The following is a 24,164-nucleotide window of genomic DNA, read 5'->3' as shown; positions in this document are numbered from 1 at the left end:
ATATATTCTGAATATTAATCCTGCCTATAATTTTTGTGATAAACATTTTCTCTTAGTATTTTGCTTATTTTTCCTCAAATTTCATTAAGAAAAATTTCAAATACTCAGCAATTTTTTTAAATGTTGCTTTTTTTAACTTCTCTTATGCCTTTTGTATACAGAGTTTAAATTCATTTTACACATCTGTGAACAGCTTTTTCAAACTTCTGACATTTTGTATTCTATGTAGGAAGACTTAACTCACTCCAAAGCCATGAAAATATTCTTGTTTATTTGCATCTAATATTATCATTGTATTGAATACAGCATTCTTTAGCCCATCTCAGTTATATTTGGTGCTGGGAACAGAGAGTTGGGGCACATCTAGCTTTATTAAATCAATGACATTGGGACTACTAGTTATCCATTTGAAGGGAAAATAGGCCATTCTTTTTCTTTCCATGTGAAATTCAATCTGTTCCTTAAGCTAAATTTCTGTATCTACTTGGAACCATTTCTATATCCTCTGTTTTATTCTAATGATCTATTTATTAATTTCTCCACCAATAAACACACTGTTTTAATTACTTTTATCATAGATTTTTGTTAGATCAAGTACATTAGTCACTTCTCTGTCAATGGGTCTTTCTTTCTGTCTTTTTTAAGTTTCTCTGCCTTATAAAATTTATAATCAGAAGGGAGTAGCCCTGGCTCACCAAAGGGAATGTGTTGGGTCTGCACTCTTCAGTGATTATATCATGCCTGAGGGCTCAGCATCCTTCTGCTCTCTACCGCAAAGAAATGGTAACGTCTTAGGGTCTGATAGAAATAATCACTTCCCCTCTGGTGGAGACTAGAGAGAGCTACCCTATTAGGCTGAACCTTGGCACCATGACATCTTCTGCACAGCCTTTGAGACTTGTTCAAGAAAAAAAGAGCTGCTGGAGTCTTGCAGTTTCATCTTTCCATGCCCAATACTTTGTGAGGATCTCTGCTGCTTCACAGGGTCACAAATGAGGGTCACAAATATGGACACTTAATTGGTAATAAAAATCTTGTACTTCTATTCCCATTTGCTAACTTGCTCTGAGTCTAATTCCTTTGAACATTTAGTTTTGAATAAGTGGTATAGAGGAATTTGTAAGAACTTGCCCTCTCCCATGATCTGCCCTCTGGCTCCTTCTAAGTTGCTGATATGGTTTAACTGTGTCCCCACCCAAATCTCATCTTGAATTGTAGCTCCCATAATTCTCGTGTACTGTGGGAGGGTCCTGGAAGAAGATAATTGAATCATGGGGGCAGTTTCCTCCACACTCTTCTTGTGGAAATATATGTCTCATGAGATCTGATAGTTTTTATAAGGGAAAACCCCTTTCACTTGGGTCTCATTCTCTCTTGTCTACCACCATGTAAGACGTCCTTTGCTCTTCTGCCATGATTGTGAGGCATCCCCAGTCATGTGGAACTGTGAGTCCATTAAACCTCTTTTTCTATATAAATTACCCAGTCTCAGGTATGTCTTTATCAGCAGCATGAAAATGGACCAATACAGTTGCCTATCTGATTTTGTTTCCATCATTTATTCCCTTCCCAGATCTTATACAATGTTCAGCTTTGGGATGCACATATAATACTCTCCCCTTGCCCATATTAACCTAATGCTGTAACAAAACTGTATGTATATATGTAAATCTTTAACCATCAGAACAACGTGGAGAATATTATAACTAAGAAATAGGGATTTATAATTTTTCTGTAATAGGACAGTACTGCCTACTTGAACAACTTCCACAATACAAGCCGTAACTGCTCAGCTAGTGAACAACAGAGAAGACAAAGTCATCAGAGTCAGAGGGATATAAATCTTGGCCTTTTGGACTATATCCCCACCCAGATTCTTCAAGTGATTGGAATGACTGAATCTAATGAAATTAAAAACATGATACAAGGTATGAAAGGAAAATTCTTCAGTGAAATAGCATAAATAAAAAACAATCACAACTTCTGGAAATCAAGGACACATTTAGAAAAATGCAATCTAACGAGATAAAAAATGAACCTAATGAGATAAAAGATAATTTCAGGAGAATTCACAGACCCTTTGAGGGAACTGTATTGCCACTGCAGGCTCCCCAAATGCCAAAAACTGTGAGTCTGCTTGCTTTCTCAGCAGGAAGCCTCGGGGTGTGGAGCAAGTTCTCAGCTCTGGTCAGTGGCTGCCTGGAAATAGACTCAGTGCTGATGGTGGGGGTGCATAATGGGAGTGAGACACTTTAGGACTGCAGGATGCATGAAAGTGGGTTGAAGCCTGTGACTGCCAGCTTTCCCCACTTCCCTGGTGACCTGTGTGACTCAGCAGAGGCAGTCGTAATCCCTCTGGACACGTAACTCCATTGGCCTGGGAACCACACCTCCTTCCCCCACAGCATCTGCAGCAAGCCCCCAAAGAGAGGCTGCGCTCAGACATCCCTATCCCTGCCCCGACCTGGTGGTATTTCTCTACCTGCCCTGGTTGCCAAAGACAAAGGACATAATCTCTTGGGAGCTCTATGGCTCTGCCCACTGCCTGAGAAACCTAAATACATAACCAGGTAACCCTAGGGCAAGTTTACTTCCTTCCTATAATACCACAGCTGATGCACTCTTGAAAGCACCACTTTCTGGCTGGAGGCCAATCAACACAAAACCAGTGCACTCAACAAAAATTACAACCAAGGACCCTCACAGGGTAGACTTTACTCCTCTGCTACCTCCACTGGAGCAGGTGCTGGTATCCATAGCTGAAAGACCTGAAGACAAATCACATCACAGGACTCTTTGCAGACACTCCCCAGTACCCGCCCAGAGCCCAGTAGATCCACTGGGTGGCTAGACCCAGAAGAGCAAAAACAATCACTGCAGTTCAGCTCTTGAGAAATCTCATCCCTAGGGTAAAGGGGAGAATTCCACATTAAGGGAGCATCCCATGGGACAAAAGAATCTGAACAACTGCCCTTGAGTCCCAGATTTTCCCTCTGACATAGTCTACCAAAATGAGAAGGAACCAGAAAAATAATTCTGGTAATACGACAAAACAAGGTTCTTCAACACCCCTAGAAGATTATACCAGCTCACCAGCAATGGATCCAAACCAAAATGAAACCTCTGAATTGCCAGAAAACGAGTTAATGGGTGCAGCAAACCAACATGGCACATGGATACATATGTAACAAATCTGCACAATGTGCACATGTACCCTAAAACCTAAAGTATAATAATAAAAGAAAAAAAAGAATTCAGAATGTTGATTATTAAGCTAATCAAGGAGGCACCAGAGAAATGTGAACCCTATCTTAAAGAAATTAAAAACATGATACAAGGTATGAAAGGAAAATTCTTCAGTGAAATAGATAGCATAAATAAAAAACAATCACAACTTCTGGAAATCAAGGACACATTTAGAAAAACGCAATTTGCACTGGAAAGTCTCGGCAATAGAATCAAACTAGCAGAAGAAAGAACTTCAGAGCTCAAAGACAAGGCTTTCAGATTAACCCAATCCATCAAAGACAAAGAAAAAAGAATTTTTAAAAATGAATGAAGGATCCAAGAAGTTTAGGACTATGTTAAGCATCCAAACCTAAGAGTAACTGGTGTTCTAGAGGAAGAAGAAAAATCTAAAAGCTTGGAAAACATACCTGGGGAAATAATTGAGGAAAACTTCCCCAGCCTTGCTAGGGATCTAGATTTCCAAATACAAGAAGCTCAAAGAACACTTGGGAAATTCATGTCAAAAAGATCATGCTCCAGGCAAATAGTCGTAAGGTTATCTAAAGTCAAGATGAAAGAAATAATCTTAGGAGCTGTGAGGCAAAAGCACCAGGTAACCTATAAAGGAAAACCTATCAGAGTAATAGCAGATTTCTCATCATACAAGCTAGAAGGTATTGGGGTCCTATTTTTAGCCTCTTTAAACAAAACAATTATCAGCCAAGAATTTTGTATACAGCAAAACTAAACTTTATAAACAAAGGAAGGATACAGTCTTTTCCAGACAAACAAATGCTAAGAGAATTCGCCACTACCAAGCCAGCACTACAAGAACTGCTAAAAGGATCTCTAAATGTTGAAACAAATCCTCGAAATACATTAAAATTGAGCCTCCTTAAAGCATGAATCTCACAGAACCTATATAGCAATAGAACAATGAAAAATAAACAAGGTATTCAGGCAACAAATAGCACAATAGAATAGTGCCTCAAATCTCAATACTAATATTGAATGTAAATAATGGAAGAATGGATAAGAACTTATCAACCAAGTTTCTGCTGTCTTCAGCCGACTCACCTTACACATAAGGACTCACATAAACTTAAGGTAAAGGGGTGCAAAAAGATATTCCATGCAAATGGGCACCAAAAGTGAGCAGGAGTAGCTATGCTTACATCAGAAAAACAAACTTTAAATCAATAGCAGTTAAAAAAGACAAAGAGGGATATTATATGATGATAAAAGGACTATTACAACAGGAAAATATCACAATCCTAAATATATATGCACCTAACACTGGAGCTCCCAAATTTATAAAACAATTACTACTAGACCTAACTAAGAAGTGAAATAGACAGCAACACAGTAACAGTGGAGGACTTTAATACTCCATTGACCGCACTAGACAGGTCTTCAAGACAGACAGTCAACAAAGAAACAATGGACTTCAACTATACCCTAGGCCAGGTGCAGTGGCTTGCACCTGTAATCCCAGCACTTCGGGAGGCCAAGGCAGGTGGATCACGAGGTCAGGAGTCCAGGATCAGCCTGGCCAAGACAGTGAAACCCTGTCTCCACTAAAAATACAAAAAATTAGCCAGGCGTGATGGTGAGCACCTGTAGTCCCAGCCACTCGGGAGGCTGAGGCAGAGAATTGCTTGAACCTGGGAGTCAGAGGTTGCAGTGAGCCAAGAGCGCACCACTGCACTCCAGCCTGGGTGACACAGTGAGACTCTGTCTCAAAAAACAAAAACAAAAACAAACAAACAAAAACTATACCCTAGAACAAATGGACTTAACAGATTTTTACAGAACATTCTACCCAACAACTGCAGAATATACATTCTATTCATTAGTACATGGAACAGTCTCCAAGATAGACCATATAATGAGGCACAAAACAAGTCTCAGTAAGTTTAAGAAGATTGAGATTATATCAAGTACTCTCTTAGAGCACAGTGGAATAAAATTGGAAATTAACTCCCAAAGGAACCCTCAAAACCATGGAAATTAAATAACCTGCTTCTGAATGATCTTCGGGTCAACAATGAAATCAAGATGGAAATTTAAAAATTCTTTGAACTGAACTACAATAGTGACACAACCTATCAAAACCTCTGAGATACAGCAAAAGTGGTGCTAAGAGCAAAGTTCCTAGCATTAAATGCCTACATCAAAAAGTGTAAAAGAGCACAAATGGACAATCGAAAGTCATGCCTCTTGGAACTGAAGAAACAAGACCAATCCAAACCCAAACCCAGCAGAAGAAAAGAAATAACAAAGATCAGAGCAGAATTAAATGAAATTGAAACAAGAAAATACAAAAGATACATGAAACAAAAACTGGTTCTTTGAAAAGATAAATAAAATTGATAGACCATTAGTGAAAGTAACCAAGAAAAGAAGAGAGAAGATCCAAATAAGTTCAATTAAAAAAACACAGGAGATATTACTGCAGACCAATACCCCTGATGAACTTAGAAGCAAAAATCCTCAATAAAATACTAGCTAACTGAATCCAACAGCATATCAAAAAGATAATCCACCATGATCAAGTGGGTTTCATACGAGGGATTCAATGAAGGTTTAATATCTGCAAGTCAATAAATGTGATACACCACACAAACAGAATTAAAAACAAAAATCATATGATCATCTCAATAAATGCAGAAAAGCATTTGACAAAATCCAGCATCCCTTTATGATCAAAACCTCAGCAAAATCAGCATAGAAGGGACATACCTTAAGGTAATAAAAGCCATCTTTGACAAACCCACAGCCAACATTATACTGAACAGGGAAAAGTTGAAAGCATTCCTCCTGAGAACTGGAACAGGACAAGGATGCCCATTTTCACCATTTCTATTCAACACAGTACCAGAAGTTCTAGTGAGAGCAATCAAACAAAAGAAAGAAATCAAGGGCATCCAAATGGGTAAACAGGAAGTCAAACTGTTGCTTTTTGCTGAAGATATGACCGTATACCTAGAAAACCCTAAAGACTCATCCAAGAAACTCCTAGAACTGGTAAATTAACTCAGCAAAGTTTCCAGATACAAAATTAATATACACAAATAAGTAGTTCTGCTATACATCAACAGTGACCATGCTGAGAATCAAATCAAGAACTCAACCCCTTTATAATAGCTGCAAAAAAATAAAATAAAATACTTATGAATATACCCAAAAAGGAGGTAAAAGACCTCTACAAGGAAAACTGTAAAACACTGCTGAAAGATATCATAGATGACACTAACAAACGGAAACACATCTAATGCTCATGAATGGGTAGAATCAATATCATGAAAATGACCATACTGCCAAAAGCAATATACAAATTCAATGCAATTCCCATCAAAATACCACCATCATTCTTCACAGAATGAAGAATGGTTCTTCATATAGAACCAAGAAAGAGCCGACACAACAAAAGCAAGACTAAGCAAAAAGAATAAATGTGGAGGCATCACATTAACTGACTTCAAACTATACTATAAGGCCATAGTCACCAAAACAGCATGGTACTGGCATAAAAATAGGCACAACAACCAACGGAACAGAATAGAGAACCCAGAAATAAAGCCAAATACTTACAGCCAACTGATCTTTGACAAAGCAAACAAAAACCTAAAGTGGGGAAAGGACATCCTTTTCAACAAATGGTGCTGGGATAATTGGCAAGCCACATATAAAAGAATGAAACTGGATTCTCATCTCTCAGCTTACACAAAAATCAACTCAAGATGGATTAAAGACTTAAATCTAAGACCTGAAACCATAAATATTATAGAAGATATCAGAAAACCCTTCTAGACATTCACTTAGGCAAAGACTTCCTGACCAAGAACTCAAAAGCAAATGCAGCAAAAACAGAGATAAATAGCCGGAACATATTTGAACTAAAAAGCTTCTGCACAGCAAAAGAAGTAATCACCAAACAGACAACCCACAGAGTGGGAGAAAATCTTCACAATCTATACATCTGAGAAAAGGCCAATATCCAGAACCTACAGAGAATTCAAACAAATCAGCAAGATAAAAATAAACAGTCCCATCAAAAAATGGGCTAAGAATATGAATAGAAAATTCTCAAAAGAAGATATGCAAATGGCTAAGAAGCACATGGAAAAATCATCAATATCATTAATTATCAGGGAAATGCAAATCAAAATCACAATGGAATAACACCTCACTCCTGCAAGAATGGCCACAATCAAAAAATCAAAAAATATGGGGGGCAGTTCCAAGACAGCCAAATGGGAACAGCTCCAGTCTACAGCTCCCAGCATGAGCGACGCAGAAGATGGGTGATTTCTGCATTTCCAACGGAGGTACTGGGTTCATCTCACTGGGGCTTGTCAGACAGTGGGGGCAGGACAGTGGATGCAGCCCACCAAGTGTGATCCAAAGCAGGGCGAGGCATCACCTCACCCAGGAAGCACAAGAGGTCAGGGAATTCCCTTTCCTAGCCAAGGGAAGTGGTGACAGATGGCACCTGGAAAATCGAGTCACTTCCACCCTAATACTGCGCTTTTCCAACAGTTTTAGCAAACAGCACACCAGGAGATTATATCCCACGCCTGGCTCAGAGGGTCCCACACCCACAGAGCCTCACTCATTGATAGCACAGCAGTCTGAGATCTATCTGCAAGGCAGCAGCGAGGCTGGCGGAGGGGTGCCCACCATTGCTGAGGCTTGAGTAGGTAAACAAAGTGACCAGGAAGCTCAAACTGGGTGGAGCCCACCACAGTTCAAGGAGGCCTGCCTGCCTCTGTAGACTCCACCTCTGGGGGCAGGGCATAGACGAACAAAAGGCAGCAGAAACCTCTCCAGACTTAAACGTCCCTGTCTGACAGCTTTGAAGTGAGTAGTGGTTCTCCCAGCACGGAGTTTGAGATCTGAAAATGGACATACTGCCCCCTCAAGTGGGTCCCAGACCCCGAGTAGCCTAACTGGGAGGCACCCTCAAGTAGGGGCAGACTGACACCTCACACAGCCGGGTACCCTTCTGAGACGAAGCTTCCGGAGGAACGATCAGGCAGTCACATTTGCTGTTCAGCAATATTTGCTGTTCTATAGCCTCTGCTGCTGATACCCAGGCAAACAGGGTCTGGACTGGACCTCCAGCAAACGCCAACAGACCTGCAGCTGAGGGTCCTGACTGGTAGAAGGAAAACTAACAAACAGAAAGGACATCCACATCAAAACCCCATCTGTACATCACCATCATCAAAGACCAAAGGTAGATAAAACCACAAAGATGGGGAAAAAACAGAGCAGAAAAGCTGAAAATTCTAAAAACCACAGTGCCTCTACCCCTCCAAAGGAACGCAGCTCCTCGCCAGCAACGGAACAAAGCTGAACAGAGAATGACTTTGATGAGTTGAGAGAAGAAGGCTTCACACGATCAAACTTCTCCGAGCTAAAGAAGCAAGTTCGAACCCATCACAAAGAAGCTAAAAACCTTGAAAAAAGACTAGACAAATGGCTAACTAGAATAACCAATGCAGAGAAGTCCTTAAATGACCTAATGGAGCTGAAAACCATGGCACGAGAACTACGTGACAAAAGCACAAGCTTCTGTAGCCAATTTGATCAACTGGAAGAAAGGGTATCAGTGATTGAAGATCAAATGAACGAAACAAAGCGAGAAGAGAAGTTTAGAGAAAAAAGAGAAAAAAGAAACAAACAAAGCCTCCAAGAAATATGAGACCATGTGAAAAGCCCAAATCTACATCTGATTGGTGTACCTGAAAGGGACTGGGAGAAAGAAACCAAGTTGGAAAACACTCTGCAGGATATCATCCAGGAGAACTTCCCCAACCTAGCAAGACAGGCCAGCATTCAAATTCAGGAAATACTGAGAATGCCACAAAGATACTCCTCGAGAAGAGCAACTCCAAGGCACATAATTGTCAGATTCACCAAAGTTGAAATGGAGGAAAAAATGTTAAGGGCAGCCAGAGAGAAAGGTAGGGTTACCCACAAAGGGAACCCCATCAGACTAATGGCAGATCTCTCGGCAGAAACTCTACACGCCAGAAGAGAGTGGGGGCTAATGTTCAACATTCTGAAAGAAAAGACTTTTCAACCCAGAATTTCATATCCAGTCAAACTAAGCTTCATCAGTCAAGGAGAAATAAAATACTTTACAGACAAGCAAATGCTGAGAGATTTTGTCACCACCAGGCCTGCCCTAAAAGAGCTCCTGAAGGAAGCACTAAACATGGAAAGGAACAACCAGTACCAGCCACTGCAAAAACATGCCAAATTGTAAAGACCATCGAGGCTAGGAAGAAACTGCATCGACTAATGAGCAAAATAACCAGCTAACATCATAATGACAGGATCAAATTCACACATAACAATATGAACCTTAAATGTAAATGGGCTAAATGTTCCAATTAAAAGACACAGACTGGCAAATTGGATAAAGAGTCAAGACCCATCAGTGTGCTGTATTCAGGAGACCCATCTCATATGCAGAGACACATATAGGCTCAAAATAAAGGGATGGAGGAAGACCTACCAAGCAAATGGAAAACAGAAAAAAAGGCAGGGGTTGAAATCCTAGTCTCGCCTAAAACAGACTTTAAACCAACAAAGATCAAAAGAGACAAAGAAGGCCATTACATAATGGTAAAGGGATCAATTCAACAAGAGGAGCTAACTATCCTAAATATATATGCACCCAATACAGGAACACCCAGATTCATAAAGCAAGTCCTTACTAACCTAGAAAGAGACTTAGACTCCCACACAATAATAATGGGAGACTTTAACACCCCACTGTCAACATTAGACAGATCAACGAGACAGAAAGTTAACAAGGCTATCCAGGAATTGAACTCAGCTCTTCACCAAGTGGACCTAATAGACATCTATAGAACTCTCCACCCCAAATCAACAGAATATACATTCTTCTCAGCACTACATCACACTTATTCCAAAATTGACCACATAGATGGAAGTAAAACACTCTTCAGCAAATGTAAAAGAACAGAAATTATAACAAACTGTCTCTCAGACCACGGTGCAATCAAACTAGAACTCAGGATTAAGAAACTCACTCAAAACTGCTCAACTACATGGAAACTGAAAAACCTGCTCATGAATGACTACTGGGTACATAACAAAATGAAGGCAGAAATAAAGATGTTCTTTGAAACCAATGAGAACAAAGACACAACATATGAGAATCACTGGGACACATTTAAAGCAGTGTGTAGAAGGAAATTCATAGCACTAAATGCCCACAAGAGAAAGCCGGAAAGATCTAAAATTGACACCCTAACATCACAATTAAAAGAACTAGAGAAGCAAGAGCAAACACATTCAAAAGCTAGCAGAAGGCAAGAAATAACTAAGATCAGACAGAACTGAAGCAAATAGAGACACAAAACCCTTCAAAAAATCAATGAATCCAGGAGCTGGTTTTTGAAAAGATCAACAACATTGATAGACTGCTAGCAAGACTAATAAGAAAAGAGATGAAAGAGAGAAGAATCAAATAGATGCAATAAAAAATGATAAAGGGGATATCACCACCGATACCACAGAAATACAATCTACCATCAGAGAATACTATAAACACCTCTATGCAAAAAACTAGAAAATGTAGAAGAAATGGATAAATTCCTGGATACATACACCCTCCCAAGCCTAAACCAGGAAGAAGTTGAATCCCCGAATAGACCAATAACAGGCTCCGAAATTAAGGCAATAATTAATAGCCCACCTACCAAAAAAAGTCCAGGACCAGACGGATTCACAGCCAAATTCTACCAGAGGTACAAGGAGGAGCTGGTACATTCCTTCTGAAACTATTCCAATGAATAGAAAAAGAGGGAATCCTCCGTAACACATTTTATGAGGCCAGCATCATCCTGATACCAAAGCCTGGCAGAGACACAACAACAAAAAAGAGAATTTTAGACCAATATCCCTGATGAATATTGATGCAAAAAAAAAATCCTCAATAAAATACTGGCAAACCAAATCCAGCAGTACATCAAAAAGCTTATCCACCATGATCAAGTGGGCTTCATCCCTGAGATGCAAGGCTGGTTCAACATACAAAAATCAATAAACATAATCCAGCATATAAACAGAACCAAAGACAAAAACCATATGATTATCTCAATAGATGCAGAAAAGGCCTTTGACAAAATTCAACAACCCTTCATGCTAAAAACTCTCAATAAATTAGATATTGATGGGATATATCTCAAAATAATAAGAGCTATTCATGACAAAACCACAGCCAATATCATACTGAATGGGCAAAAACTGGAAGCATTCCCTTTGAAAACTGGCACAAGACAGGGATGCCCTCTCTCACCACTCCTATTCAACATAGTGTTGGAAATTCTGGCCAGGGCAATCAGGCCGGAGAAAGAAATAAAGGTATTCAATTAGGAAAAGAGGAAGTCAAATTGTCCCTGTTTGCAGACGACATGATTGTATATTTAGAAAACCCCAGTGTCTCAGCCCAAGATCTCCTTAAGCTGATAAGCAACTTCAGCAAAGTCTCAGAGTACAAAATCAATGTGCAAAAATCACGAGCATTCTTATACACCAATAACAGACAAACAGAGAGCCAAATCATGAGTGAACTCCCATTCACAATTGCTTCAAAGAAAATAAAATACCTAGGAATCCAACTTACAAGGGATGTGAAGAACTACAAGGAGAACTACAAACCACTGCTCAACAAAATAAAAGAGGACACAAACAAATGGAAGAACATTCCATGCTCATGGATACGAAGAATCAATATCATGAAAATGGCCATACTGCCCAAGGTAATTTATAGATTCAATGCCATCCCCATCAAGCTACCAATGACTTTCTTCACAGAATTGGAAAAAACTACTTTAAAGTTCCTATGGAACCACAAAAGGGCCTGCATTGCCAAGACAATGCTAAGTCAAAAGAACAAAGCTGGAGGCATCATGCTACCTGATTTCAAACTATACTACAAGGCTACAGTAACCAAAACAACATGGTACTGGTACCAAAACAGAGATATAGACCAATGGAACAGAACAGAGCCCTCAGAAATAATACCACACATCTACAACCATCTGATCTTTGACAAATCTGACAAAAAAAGAAATGGGGAAAGGATTCCCTATTTAATAAATGGTACTGGGAAAACTGGCTAGCTATATGTAGAAAGCTGAAACTGGATCCCTTCCTTACACCTTATACAAAAATTAATTCAAGATGGATTAAGGACTTACATGTGAGATCTAAAACCATAAAAACCATAGAAGAAAACATAGACAATACCATTCAGGACATAGGCATGGGCAAGGACTTCATGTCTAAAACACCAAAAGCAATGGCAACAAAAGGCAAAATCGACAAATGGAATCTAATTAAAGAGCTTCTGCACAGCAAGAGAAACTACCATCAGAGTGAACAGGCAACCTACAGGGAGAAAATTTTTGCAATCTACTCATCTGACAAAGGGCTAATATCCAGAATCTAAAAAGAACCCAAACAAATTTAGAAGAATAAAACAACCCCATCAAAAAGTGGGCGAAGGATATGAACAGACACTTCTCAAAAGAAGATATTTATGCAGCCAACAGACACATGAAAAAATGTTCATCATCACTGGCCATCAGAGAAATGCAAATCAAAACTCCAATGAGATACCATCTCACACCAGTTAGAATGGCCATCATTAAAAAGTCAGGAAACAACAGCTGCTGGAGAGGATGTGGAGAAATAGGAACACTTTTACACTGTTAGTGGGACTGTAAACTAGTTCTACCATTGTGGAAGACAATATGGTGATTCCTCAAGGATCTAGAACTAGAAATACCATTTGACCCAGCCATCCCATTACTGGGTATATACCCAAAGGAGTATAAATCATGCTGCTATAAAGACACATGTACACGTATGTTTATTGCAGCACTATCTGCAATAGCAAAGACTTGGAACCAACCCAAATGTCCATCAATGATAGACTGGATTAAGAAAATGTGGCACATATATACCATGGAATACTATGCAGCCACAAAAAAGGATGAGTTCATGTCCTTTGTAGGAACATGGATGAAGCTGGAAACCATCATTCTCAATAAACTATCTCAAGGACAAAAAACCAAACACCACATGTTCTCACTCACAGGTGGGAATTGAACAATGAGAACACTTGGACACAGGAAAGGGAACATCACACACTGGGGCCTGTCATGGGGTGGGGGGAGTGGGGAAGGACAGCATTAGGAGGTATGCCTAATGTAAATGACGAGTTAATGGGTGCAGCAAACCAACATGGCACGTGTATACATATGTAACAAACCTGCACGTTGTGCACATGTACCCTAGGACTTAAAGTATAATAATAATAATAATAATAGTTATTTCACCTAAAAAAATAAAAACATAAAAGATGTTGGCAGGGATGCAATGAAAAGGGAACACTTTTACACCATTGGTGGGAATGTATACTAGTACAACCCCTATGGAAAACAGTGTGGAGATTCCTTAAAGAACTAAAATTAGATCTACCATTTGATCCAGCAATCCCACTACTAGGTATTTACCCAGAAGAAAAGAAGTAATTATAGGAAAAAGATACTTATATACTTATACATGCAAGTTTATAGCAGCACAATTTACAATTGCAAAAATATAAAACCAGCCCAAATGCGCATCAATTGAGTGGATAAAGAAAATGCAATGTCTCACATTTATATATATGTAAATATAATATCTACATATTAGATATTTTATATATATATATATATATTCCATGTACCATGGAATACTACTCAGCCATAAAAAAGGAATGAAATAATAACATTTGCAGCAATCTGGATGAAATTGGAGACAATTATTTTAAGTTAAGTAACTCAGGAATGGAAAACCAAACATTGTATGTTCTTGCGCATATGTGGGAGCTAAGCTATAAGAACACAAAGGAATAAGAATGATACGTTGGACTTTGGGGATGCTGGGGAAAGGGTGGGAGGGATGTAAGGGATAAAACTACACATTGGGTGCTGTGTACATTGCTTGGGTGATGGGTGCACCAAAATCTCAGAAATAACCACTAAAGAACTTATTCACGTAACCAAACACTGCTTGTTCTCCAAAAACCTATTGAAATAAAAAATAAATTAAAAAAGTCAATTGAGTTTAAATAGTTGAACTCCGAATTTGAGTGATCTCCAGACCACCCAAATTGTATTTCAGATAGTGAGTAATAAATCCCATAAACTAGGGCAAGAAATCAGACCTCACAGATGGGGACATGACTTTAGATTGAAGCTCCCGAAAATTGGGTGGGAGTTTGATTCTGCACAGACCTTGGTGTGAAGCAGGCTGCAATCTCATACGCCTAATCCTTCATCCCACCATGATGAGAAACTTTAGATGAAGTGCAGGAACAAGGACCCCAGGGTCAGACTGCCTGGATTCAAACTCTGGCTCCACCCTTTATCAACTGAGTCACTTTGGGCAAGTTAGTTAAGCTCTCGGGGTCTCAGTGTCCTCATCTGCAAAAAATAATTGCACCTATCTTACAGAGGTTTTGTGAAGACCAAGTTAACTTGCTATGTGTAGAATGCTTAGGACAGTACCTTATTCATAGTAAAAATCTAGGTTAATGGTAAATTAATGTTAGCTATCCTTCCATAATTATCACTCTGGACAGGTTACAGGACTCGCCCTGTGAATTTCTCTCTATAATATACAGTGCCAGTGTTTGGCTCCCAGAATGCAATGCTGGTGTCCTGTCACTTGTCTTTTCTATCGGAGGTCCAGGCAGGTGTTAGGATCCCATTAAATGTTCCTGCACAGCAAACACTGCAAATGGCTCACTCACAGACCACAGGTGGTGATTGGTTTAGGATACATGGAGAACTTATTAAGCCAGAAACAAATAGAGATTCTGTGCAGATAAGCCCTGCAAATACCACATCCAGACCAGTCGCTCAGATGGCAGGAGGTTCTGAGATGAGAGGAACAGAATGCCACACATTTTCCAAGGCAGTGGGAGCCTTTAGTTTAGCTGAATTACAGTGATGCCAGAATCTTCTACAGACCGGCTGTCTCAGTATGGATATCACTGCTCTCAAAATCTCCTGGTCACGTTTCCATTTCAATAATGCAGTTGCTAATTTATTTGCTCTCTCAAGCTGAAATCCTGCATAATTTTCTCATTCTCTAATTGCTTTTCCTATTTGATTCTGTAAAATAACAAGAAGGTTTCTATCGTGCTACCAGAATTAGAAAAGTAAGGCAGAATCGCTCAGTTGTAGAATGCACTCCAGTTCAGCCCTGATGCAGCTGCGTTTTCCCTAGGGGCCATGTGAGCACACAGTCAGACCCATAGCAGCATTCCCTGGGCTCCAACATAGAACTTCTGAGCTACAAAGTTACCCCGGCGCTGTGCACCTCCAGGGGGTGGCTTGGCTTGACCGGTCATAGTGAGGCATGGAGAGCCTCCCAAATGGCCACTTGAATCACAATTTGTGTCTGCTTTCATGTAAGCCTGTAGGTTTACTTGTGCAAGGTCCTGACTTGAAAGCTTTTCTCTCACCTTCTTTCTGCATTATCATTTCCTCATTCACCCTTTGATTCCTTTCCCAAATGCCACCTGAGGGATAATAAGCCTTGTTAACTTTTTTGAGGGCTTGCACTAAACACCTGGTGGATATAAATTTGGTGGTGGTGGTGGAATGGGGTAATGGAGTAGGAAGCAGGATTTTTGTCTGCTTTTACTCACTGATGTATCCTGGTGCTTAGAACAGGACCTGGTGCAATACAGGTGATCTATGCATACTGCTGAATTATGAATGAATTAATTAATGAGTGATTTACACAGATTAAGGACTTTACACAGATTATCACACTGAATCCTACAAGAATCTTACAAAGTATTATAATCATCTCCATTTTATAAATGAGGAAACTGAGGCTTAGCAAAACTAATCTACCCACAATCATACAGTCAGCAAGTGTTGTTGACAGCTCTCACATCAAAGCTATCGGGTTCCAGAACCCTACTCTGAGCCGCTAACTACCCAGCCACACACCTACACTCCTGACCCTTCAGCTATGCTGCATTTGTGTTCTACTCTGCACCTGCACTGACCTAGTACACAGGATTGATCAGGCTGAATTCCAACTGGCTGTTTATTTGTGTAACTTGAATCACAGGGACATGTGCTTCACCTGCTCTCCTGTCAGGACATGGCCCCATCTATGGGTTCCCCAGTTGATGCCACCATGTGGTCACAGAGGACACTGTACTAGCCTTGTCCATTTCCCCTGAGAAAGAGACCCACCCTTTCCATCACCACCTGCAGTAGGGCATGGGTCAGGCTCTAACTTTGAAAGTTTCAAGACTTATGACAAAGAAGTATAATACAGTGTAATACAGACGAATAGCATTAAAGTCAGGCAAGCTTCATCCCACTATTTTGTTTATTCATTACTGAGTGGCTTCCTTGTGGCAGGGTACTCTTATACCAGGATACCTCCTTGTCTCAGAATCAGGCCAGATGGACCCTGGAAGAGGAGGATATTTTTGCCTTACTCCGATCTAGAGCCTGCCTTCTAAATCATTTATTGCCCAGGATAATGGACAGCGTATGTTTTCAATCCCTCCAGGAGAAATGACATCACCAGTCTGACCCTAAGGCACGAAGCTGAAAATCATACAAGAAACCAACATCAAAAGATCCCAGAGTTGGGGTTACTGAGTTTCAAGAAGAATCTGTGATATCCATCCTTCAGGTGGGACACAAACAGTCCAATCTAGCAGGACCACATGAGCCCAGGCCAACTCTTTCCCAGACTCCCCTCAGCCTTAATGCCTCATTGTCCATAAATGTCTCATAGTGGCTGCAAGTCCCTTGAGAGCTGTGACTTATTCACCCATCTTCCCTGTGCCTAGCCCAGAACCTAGCACATCATTCTCTTCAAAGGCTGGTTGTGGCAAGCCAAATGCCCATTGTCTCTATCCTGCCTCTGATATGGTTTTATCTCTGAGCCCTGGAAAACATTAGCTTTCTGCAGCAAAACATCTGTAGACTCGGCAACCTGGAGCCAGTGGAATCAATCTGAATATTTCAAGCCCTGGAGAGAAAAGCTTTTTTTTATGTTGCCCTGAGGGTAGGTGCCAGGCATATGGATATAAGGTACAGGACAAGATGCACAAAAGTCAGGATTAGTAGAGCTCAGTTTTCATCTTCTTTTCATGGTCTGTGTTGACACGACAAATAGTGGCTCTCAGACAGAATTATCCAAAGATGTAACAGAGGCAGAGGCACATGCAAGTAAACAGACAGGCTTAGTGTGAAACTCTGAGTTCTCTGCCAGTTAGTTCATTCAGGGCTATCCAGGGACCTGCCCTGATTTGTGCAAAGGGAAAAGGCCAGTGTGGTCAATAGCCTAGTACTGTCTGTGAATTCTTTAATCCATTTGGCATACCCAGGTACTATCCAAAAAATTACAAGGGAGAATGGGAAAAAAGTTTGCTTTAGCAGAAAAGTAATTAGAAAAATAATTATGGGAATATAGCCAACTTGAGACTCTTATATGTATATTTAATTATATGACACTTTATTGACATAAGAGCCATCAAGAAGGTGTTATGGGTTGAATTTTATCCCCCTAAAGTTCAAATGTTGAAGTCCTAATCTCTGGCATCTGAGGATGTGACCTTACTTGAAGATGGGGTCTTTACAGAGGTAATCACATTAAAGGTCAACTAGGCTAGGCTTTAAGCCAATATGATTGGTGTCATCATAAGAAAGGGAAACCTGGACACAGAGACATGCATAGAGGGAAGATGATGTGAAGAGACACAGAGAGAGATGGCTGTCTACAAGCCAAGGAGATTGGGCTGGAACAGATTCTCCCTCACAGCTCCACAAGGAGAACCAACCCTGCTGAAGTCTTGATTTTGGACTTCTAGCTCTAGAACTATGAGATAATAAATTTTTGTGTTTAAGCCTCCCAGCCTGTGGTTCTCTTATAGTAGCCCTAGCAAACTGATACAAAGGGCATCTGGGTATTGTTAGTTTGTGTTACATACCTGCTGCCAATCCTGATGGTAGTCTGACCTCTGCTTAAATGTTGTGACTTTCTTATAACATCGCCAATAAGGGGCATCTCCTGGCTCCTAGGACCTGAGGATTGTTCACACTCAAGACACAACTGGAAAAGGCCAATAAACCCTGAGCATGCAATGAAATCCAAACATGGGCAGTCTTCTCCAGATTTGTATTTTGACCGGTCTCTGACAGAAGACTCAACACAACCAGACCTGGGCGGACTGGCTGCCCAGTTTTGGCACTGTCTTTGCTAATATACTCACTTGGGTTTCTGTAGGCTAAGCTGTAAAGGCTGACTTAGTAGCTGGTCCTAGTCCTGGGCTGACCAAACATGAAGGGCTTGCTGCCAGTCCAAGGCTACATCCACACCAGGGGCTTGGCCCTCCAGGAGTTTCCAGTGCTCTAAAAATGCCAATCACTGCATTTATTTTTGTGAACTAAATTAAAGTTGAATTAGGAAAAGGGATGTCCAGACATGTTTGCTGACAGTAGGGAAGAATTCCTTGGAGAGAATGAAACTGCAAAAGAGAGAGGGATTACTGATATGATTAAGGGTATATGAGGAAAGATTGGCCTGGCAAGGATATTTGCCATTTATTGAAGCCTCCTGGGTGCCAGACCACATCCTACTGCTTTATGTCTACCACAACGGTCTCATAAAATCCCCATAAACTATGTATTATTGCCATCATTTTTCAGAGGTGAAAACTGAGATGCATACAGATTCAATAGTATGCTCAAGATCATACAGCAGGTAAGTATGAGTAAACCAAAAACATCAGTTCATTCTATTAGGGCTATTTTCCTTTCCCTCTGTTCCTTTTCCCTGAGTTAGTAGGAATGGAAGTAGGGCTAAGTGATTTTTCCCTTGATCAGCTTCTCTCTGCTGCTGTAGATGGTTCCCTGCCTACCTTCCACTCTGCTCTGTGCCTAGGAACTTGATCTCTGTGTGTTGCTTCAATGGGCTCCCTTGCCTGCTGGCTTCTGTTTGAGGTCAGCCAATGGAAGTCACCTGCAGGAGACCAGATGACAGAAGGAGAGTTATGTTGGTGTTTATGTCCTTGCCTCCCTCTCTGCTGAGTTCTCGGGTTGGCTGTGTGCCTTGAACCCAGGCTACAGTTTCCATCAGGTGGCACTCTCCATAGAGCTCTTTCTTTGGGTTCCACTAACATCACATCCATTTGTAGTACTGGAGTACTGCATCATCCCTAGTTTCTTCTTTAAGCCCAGTCCACACCTTTGTTAAAAAAGTGTGCAGTACTCATGCTGAATGATGTTGTAGACCCCTTTGGGTTACATGGCCAAAGATTTAAAGTAGAACAAATTGATCTGGCTTCTGGACGTGTTAACCTGAGAACAGGAATAGAAAACGTGTACCAAGAGCCTGCAAGGGTAGAAGGAAACAGAGATGAGCTCAGAGATGCCTAAGGGTCTCTAGTCTAACAGGGGAGGCAGATGTAGAAGGGGTTGACCACACCATAGTATGTCAAGCATTAGACCAGAACTCTGCCCATGACCTGGCAGATAACCTGGAAGGCATGTGGCTGGGGTGGGCTTCAGGTTCTGGGTGCTTTCTCTTTAATACGTAGATCTCCCATATCTAGGTTTCTCTAGAGTGTATGGGAAAAAACTCTGGAGTCTGTGCCTCAGTCATTCAGACAGATCCTGTGATTCTGGGGTCTGGCCTGAGAGAAGGCATGTGCCTGACAAGTTTTAATGGTGTCCCCAGCTGGCACTAATAGTGTGTTCCCTGTACTCTTAGATACTATTTTTGCTAAGCACTTAGAAGTCCTTAATCCTGCCCTTTCTGCCCTCCCTTTCTTTGAAGCCCCAGAGGGAGCAAGGAATACGGGGAAATGCCTGGAAAAAATAAAATATAACAAATAAAACAATATGTTATCAGCTGTGGTGTTTCCCTCCAGCCCCAAAGCAGAGAACTCTAGTAAACTGGTAAACACGTTTTTCTTAAGCTAGTTAGGCCTAACGAACTTCAGACCGAGGATTGATCCAATGCAAACCCATCCGCTGCAGGAGGAATGTAACCAGAGAGAAGTGGTAGCTGAAGAAAGGGTTTGGGTTCCAGTACTTAGCTCAGAGCTGTCCTGGACCTCAGGGGAGGCAGGTGTCCTGGGCTAGCCCATCTAGCAGGAGAAATAGAGGACACCCAGAGAGAAAAAGATGTTGTCTGGATAGGTCTGCTTCCCTCTCTGCCACCAAAAGGGGAGATGTAAAATCGATGCAGGAATAGAAAACCAAATTCCACATGTTCTCATTTATAAGTGGGAGCTAAGCATTGGGAACACACAGACACAAAGATGAGAACAATAGACACTGGAGACTACTAAATTGGGGATGGGGAAAGGGGTGAAAGCGGAAAAGCTGACTCTCAGGTACTATGGTCACTCTCTGGGTGACGGGATCATTTGTACTCCAAACTCCAGCGACACACTATTTACCCATGTAACAAACCTGCACGTGTGCCCCGTGAACCTAAAATAAAAGCTGAAAGAAAAAAAAAAAGAATTGCGCTGTGTGCCAACCCTTTAACTTATAGTGATTCTACTCACGGAGGCCTGGAATCCACGTTAGCATTCTTCCTTCTCGGGAGGAGTGAGCAGGAGGGAAGCATGGGGCTTCCTAAAGACCTGTGGCCCTTCCTTTGCTCTGTGACTGAGTAGCTCATGACCATCTGATCCTCCTGCAGATAACTAAACTGGACAAAGCATACAAACCCGACGTCTGCAGGCACAGGAGACTGGAGAGTGAACACCATCAGGCAGATTCTGGAGCAGGGATGACACTCAGAACAAAGGAATGGTGTGGTATGAGACTGCAGTTTTTATGGGGTTTTTGACTCTAGAGCAAACTGAAATCTGCATTCTGTAGGGTGGCTAAAAGTCTGCTAGAAACTCCATATTCTCTCCAATTTGAAAAACTAGATGTCTGAGTTTAAAGTCACCACACATACCCGAAAGTGAGGGAGCAATCCCTGAACGGAGAGAACCAGAGAAAGAAGGCCCCAGATTTTGCGTATAAACTCTGCCAAGTCTGCATGAGCCCTGCACCATGCGTTCCCAGAAGAGACTCCAGAAAAGCTTAGGGCCGCTGCCAAAGAGACAAAGCTTGTAGTCTGAGTTTAATCAATTGCATTATCTTCTGGGGATAAGGAGGAAGTACTCTTCAGGATATGACCGGATAAAACATAATCAGTCTCCCAAATGTAACATTCACAAGTTGCAAGACACAATCCCAAACCACAAATGAGTAACTAGCAATATCTGACCTAAAAGCCTGGGCCTCTTGCTTCATTATCGATGCTAGGGCCAGCTGTTCTCAAAGTGGGGGGACCCTGTCAGGGTCCATGAGGTCAAACTATTTTTATAATAATGCTAAGTTGTTATTTGTCTTTTTCTTTTTCATTTTCTTGCAAGTGTACAGTGGAGTTTTACATGAGCTAGATATATGACATACGTTAAAACAGATTGAATATAAAAGTAGTTATGAGAATCCAGCTCTCTTCTATTAAGCTAGATATTGAAGAGGTTTGCAAAACTGTGAAACAATGCTATTTTTCTTACTAACTTTTTTCCTAATTTGGAAAATCTAGTTATTTTTCATAAAAAAGATGAGCTTATCTTAAATAAATTAATAAAATATTTTTTAAATTTCTAAACTTTCATTTCTAATGTGGTAAATATAACTATTACCCACATAAACAAAAATTCTTAGAGATCCCAGGTAAGTTCGAAGAGGATAAGTGGTTCTGGGACCACAGAATCTGAGAATTGCTGGTATGAGGCAGTTATTCTCAAACTTCAACTTACATCAGAGACACCTGAGCAGCCTGTCAAAACAGATTGCTGGGTCCCAACTCCAGAGTTTCTGATGGAGGAGGCCTGGGTAAGGCTTAAACATACTCGTTTCTAACAAGTTCCCAGCTGATGCTGATCCAGGACCCTCTCAGGTGTAAGAGATGTTGTGTGTGTAGGACAGACGACCCCAACCCCCTTGCAGCACCAAGGCATTTATTTCCCAGCTGCCTCAACTTCTAGGTGGCTCACAGTTCAGTCTCTCCTTAGGCATTGCCCTGGGAAGAAGGAGTTTCCTTGTCCAGTGTTATATCTCCTCAGGGATCGATGCTACATCACACTCAGCGACTGAGTGATGTGGGCACACAAAGGCCCAGCCTCTTTTCCTCCATGCGTGATGATTCTGGAAAGCCTTTCAGCTTTGGAGCTACCCTGGGATCAGCTGGGGTCCTCTTTTCAGGTACATTTCAGTTTAATATCTCCCCCTGCCCAGTCCTGCTGCCTTCACTCCCTCACAGTTGTTCCCAGTAACATTCTCTAATAAACACATATCTCCATGACAGAGTCCCCCACACCCCTGAGGACTTAATCTGTAACAAATGGTGAAAGCATGGGCCTGCTTTATAGCCTTCATAGTCCCCAGTCTTTCTTTTTATTTTATTTTTTTTAATTTTTCCGTAAGTTATTGGGGTACAGGTGGTATTTGGTTACATGAGTAAGTTCTTTAGTGGGGATTTGTGAGATTTTGGTGTACCCTTCACCCGAGCAGTGTACACTGCACCATATTTGTAGTCTTTTATCCCTCACTCCCCTCCCATTCTTCCTCCCAAGTCCCCAAAGTCCATTGTGTCATTCTTATGTCTTTGCTTCCTCAGAGCTTAGCTCCCACATATCAGTGAAAACATACGATGTTTGGTTTTCCATTTCTGAGTTACTTCTCTTAGAATAATAGTCTCCAGTCTTATCCAGATCACTGAAAATGCTGTTAATTCATTCGTTTTTATGGCTGTGTAGTATTCTATTGTAAATATATACCATAGTTTCTTTATTCACTTGTTGATTGATGGGTATTTGCGTTGGTTCCACGATTTTGCTATTGTGAATTGTGCCGCTATAAACATGAGTGTGCAAGTATATTTTTTGAATAATGATTTCTTTTCCTATGGGTAGATACCCAGTAGTGGGATTGCTAGACCAAATGGTAGTTCTACTTTTAGTTCTTTAAGGAATCTCCACACTGTTTTCCATAGTGGCTATACTAGTTTACACTCCCACCAGCAGTGTAGAAGTGTTCCCTGTTCACTGCATCTGCACCAACATCTACTGTTTTTTTCTTTTTTTTATTTTTTGATTAGGCCCATTCTTGCAGAAGTAAGGTGGTATCACATTGTGGTTTTGATTTTCATTCTCTGATCATTAGTGATATTGAACGTTTTTTCATGTTTGTTGGCCATTTGTATACCTTCTTTTAAGAATTGTCTATCCATGTCTGTAGGCCGCTTTTTCATGGGGTTATTTATTCTTTTTCTTACTGATTTGAGTTCATTGTGGCTTCTGGATAGTAGTCCTTTGTCAGATGTATAGATTGTGAAGACTTTTTCCCAGTCTTTGGGTTGTCTGTTTACTCTGCTGACTGTTCCTGTTGCCATGAAAAAGCTCTTTAGTTTAATTATGTCCCAGCTATTTATCTTTGTTTTTATTGCATTTGCTTTGAGTTCTTGGTCATGAAACCCTTGCCTAAGCCAGTGTCTAGAAGGGTTTTTCCAATGTTATCTTCTAGAATTTTTATAGTTTCAGGTATTAGATTTAAGACTTTAATCCATCTTAAGTTGATTTTTGTTTAAGGCGAGAGATGAGGGTCCAGTTTCATTCTCCTACACGTGACTTGCCAATTATCCCAGCACTATTTGTTGAAAAGAGTGTCCTTTCCACACTTCATGTTTTTGTTTGCTTTGTTGAAGATCAGTTGGCTGTCAGTACTTGAGTTTATTTCTGGGTTCTCTATTCTGTTCCATTGGTCTATGTGCCTATTTTTACACCA

The sequence above is a fragment of the Hylobates moloch genome, unplaced genomic scaffold (genome assembly GCF_009828535.3).
Source record: "Hylobates moloch isolate HMO894 unplaced genomic scaffold, HMol_V3 SCAFFOLD_6, whole genome shotgun sequence".
NCBI classification, from domain to species: domain Eukaryota; kingdom Metazoa; phylum Chordata; class Mammalia; order Primates; family Hylobatidae; genus Hylobates; species Hylobates moloch.
This window is presented reverse-complemented; position numbering follows the sequence as displayed.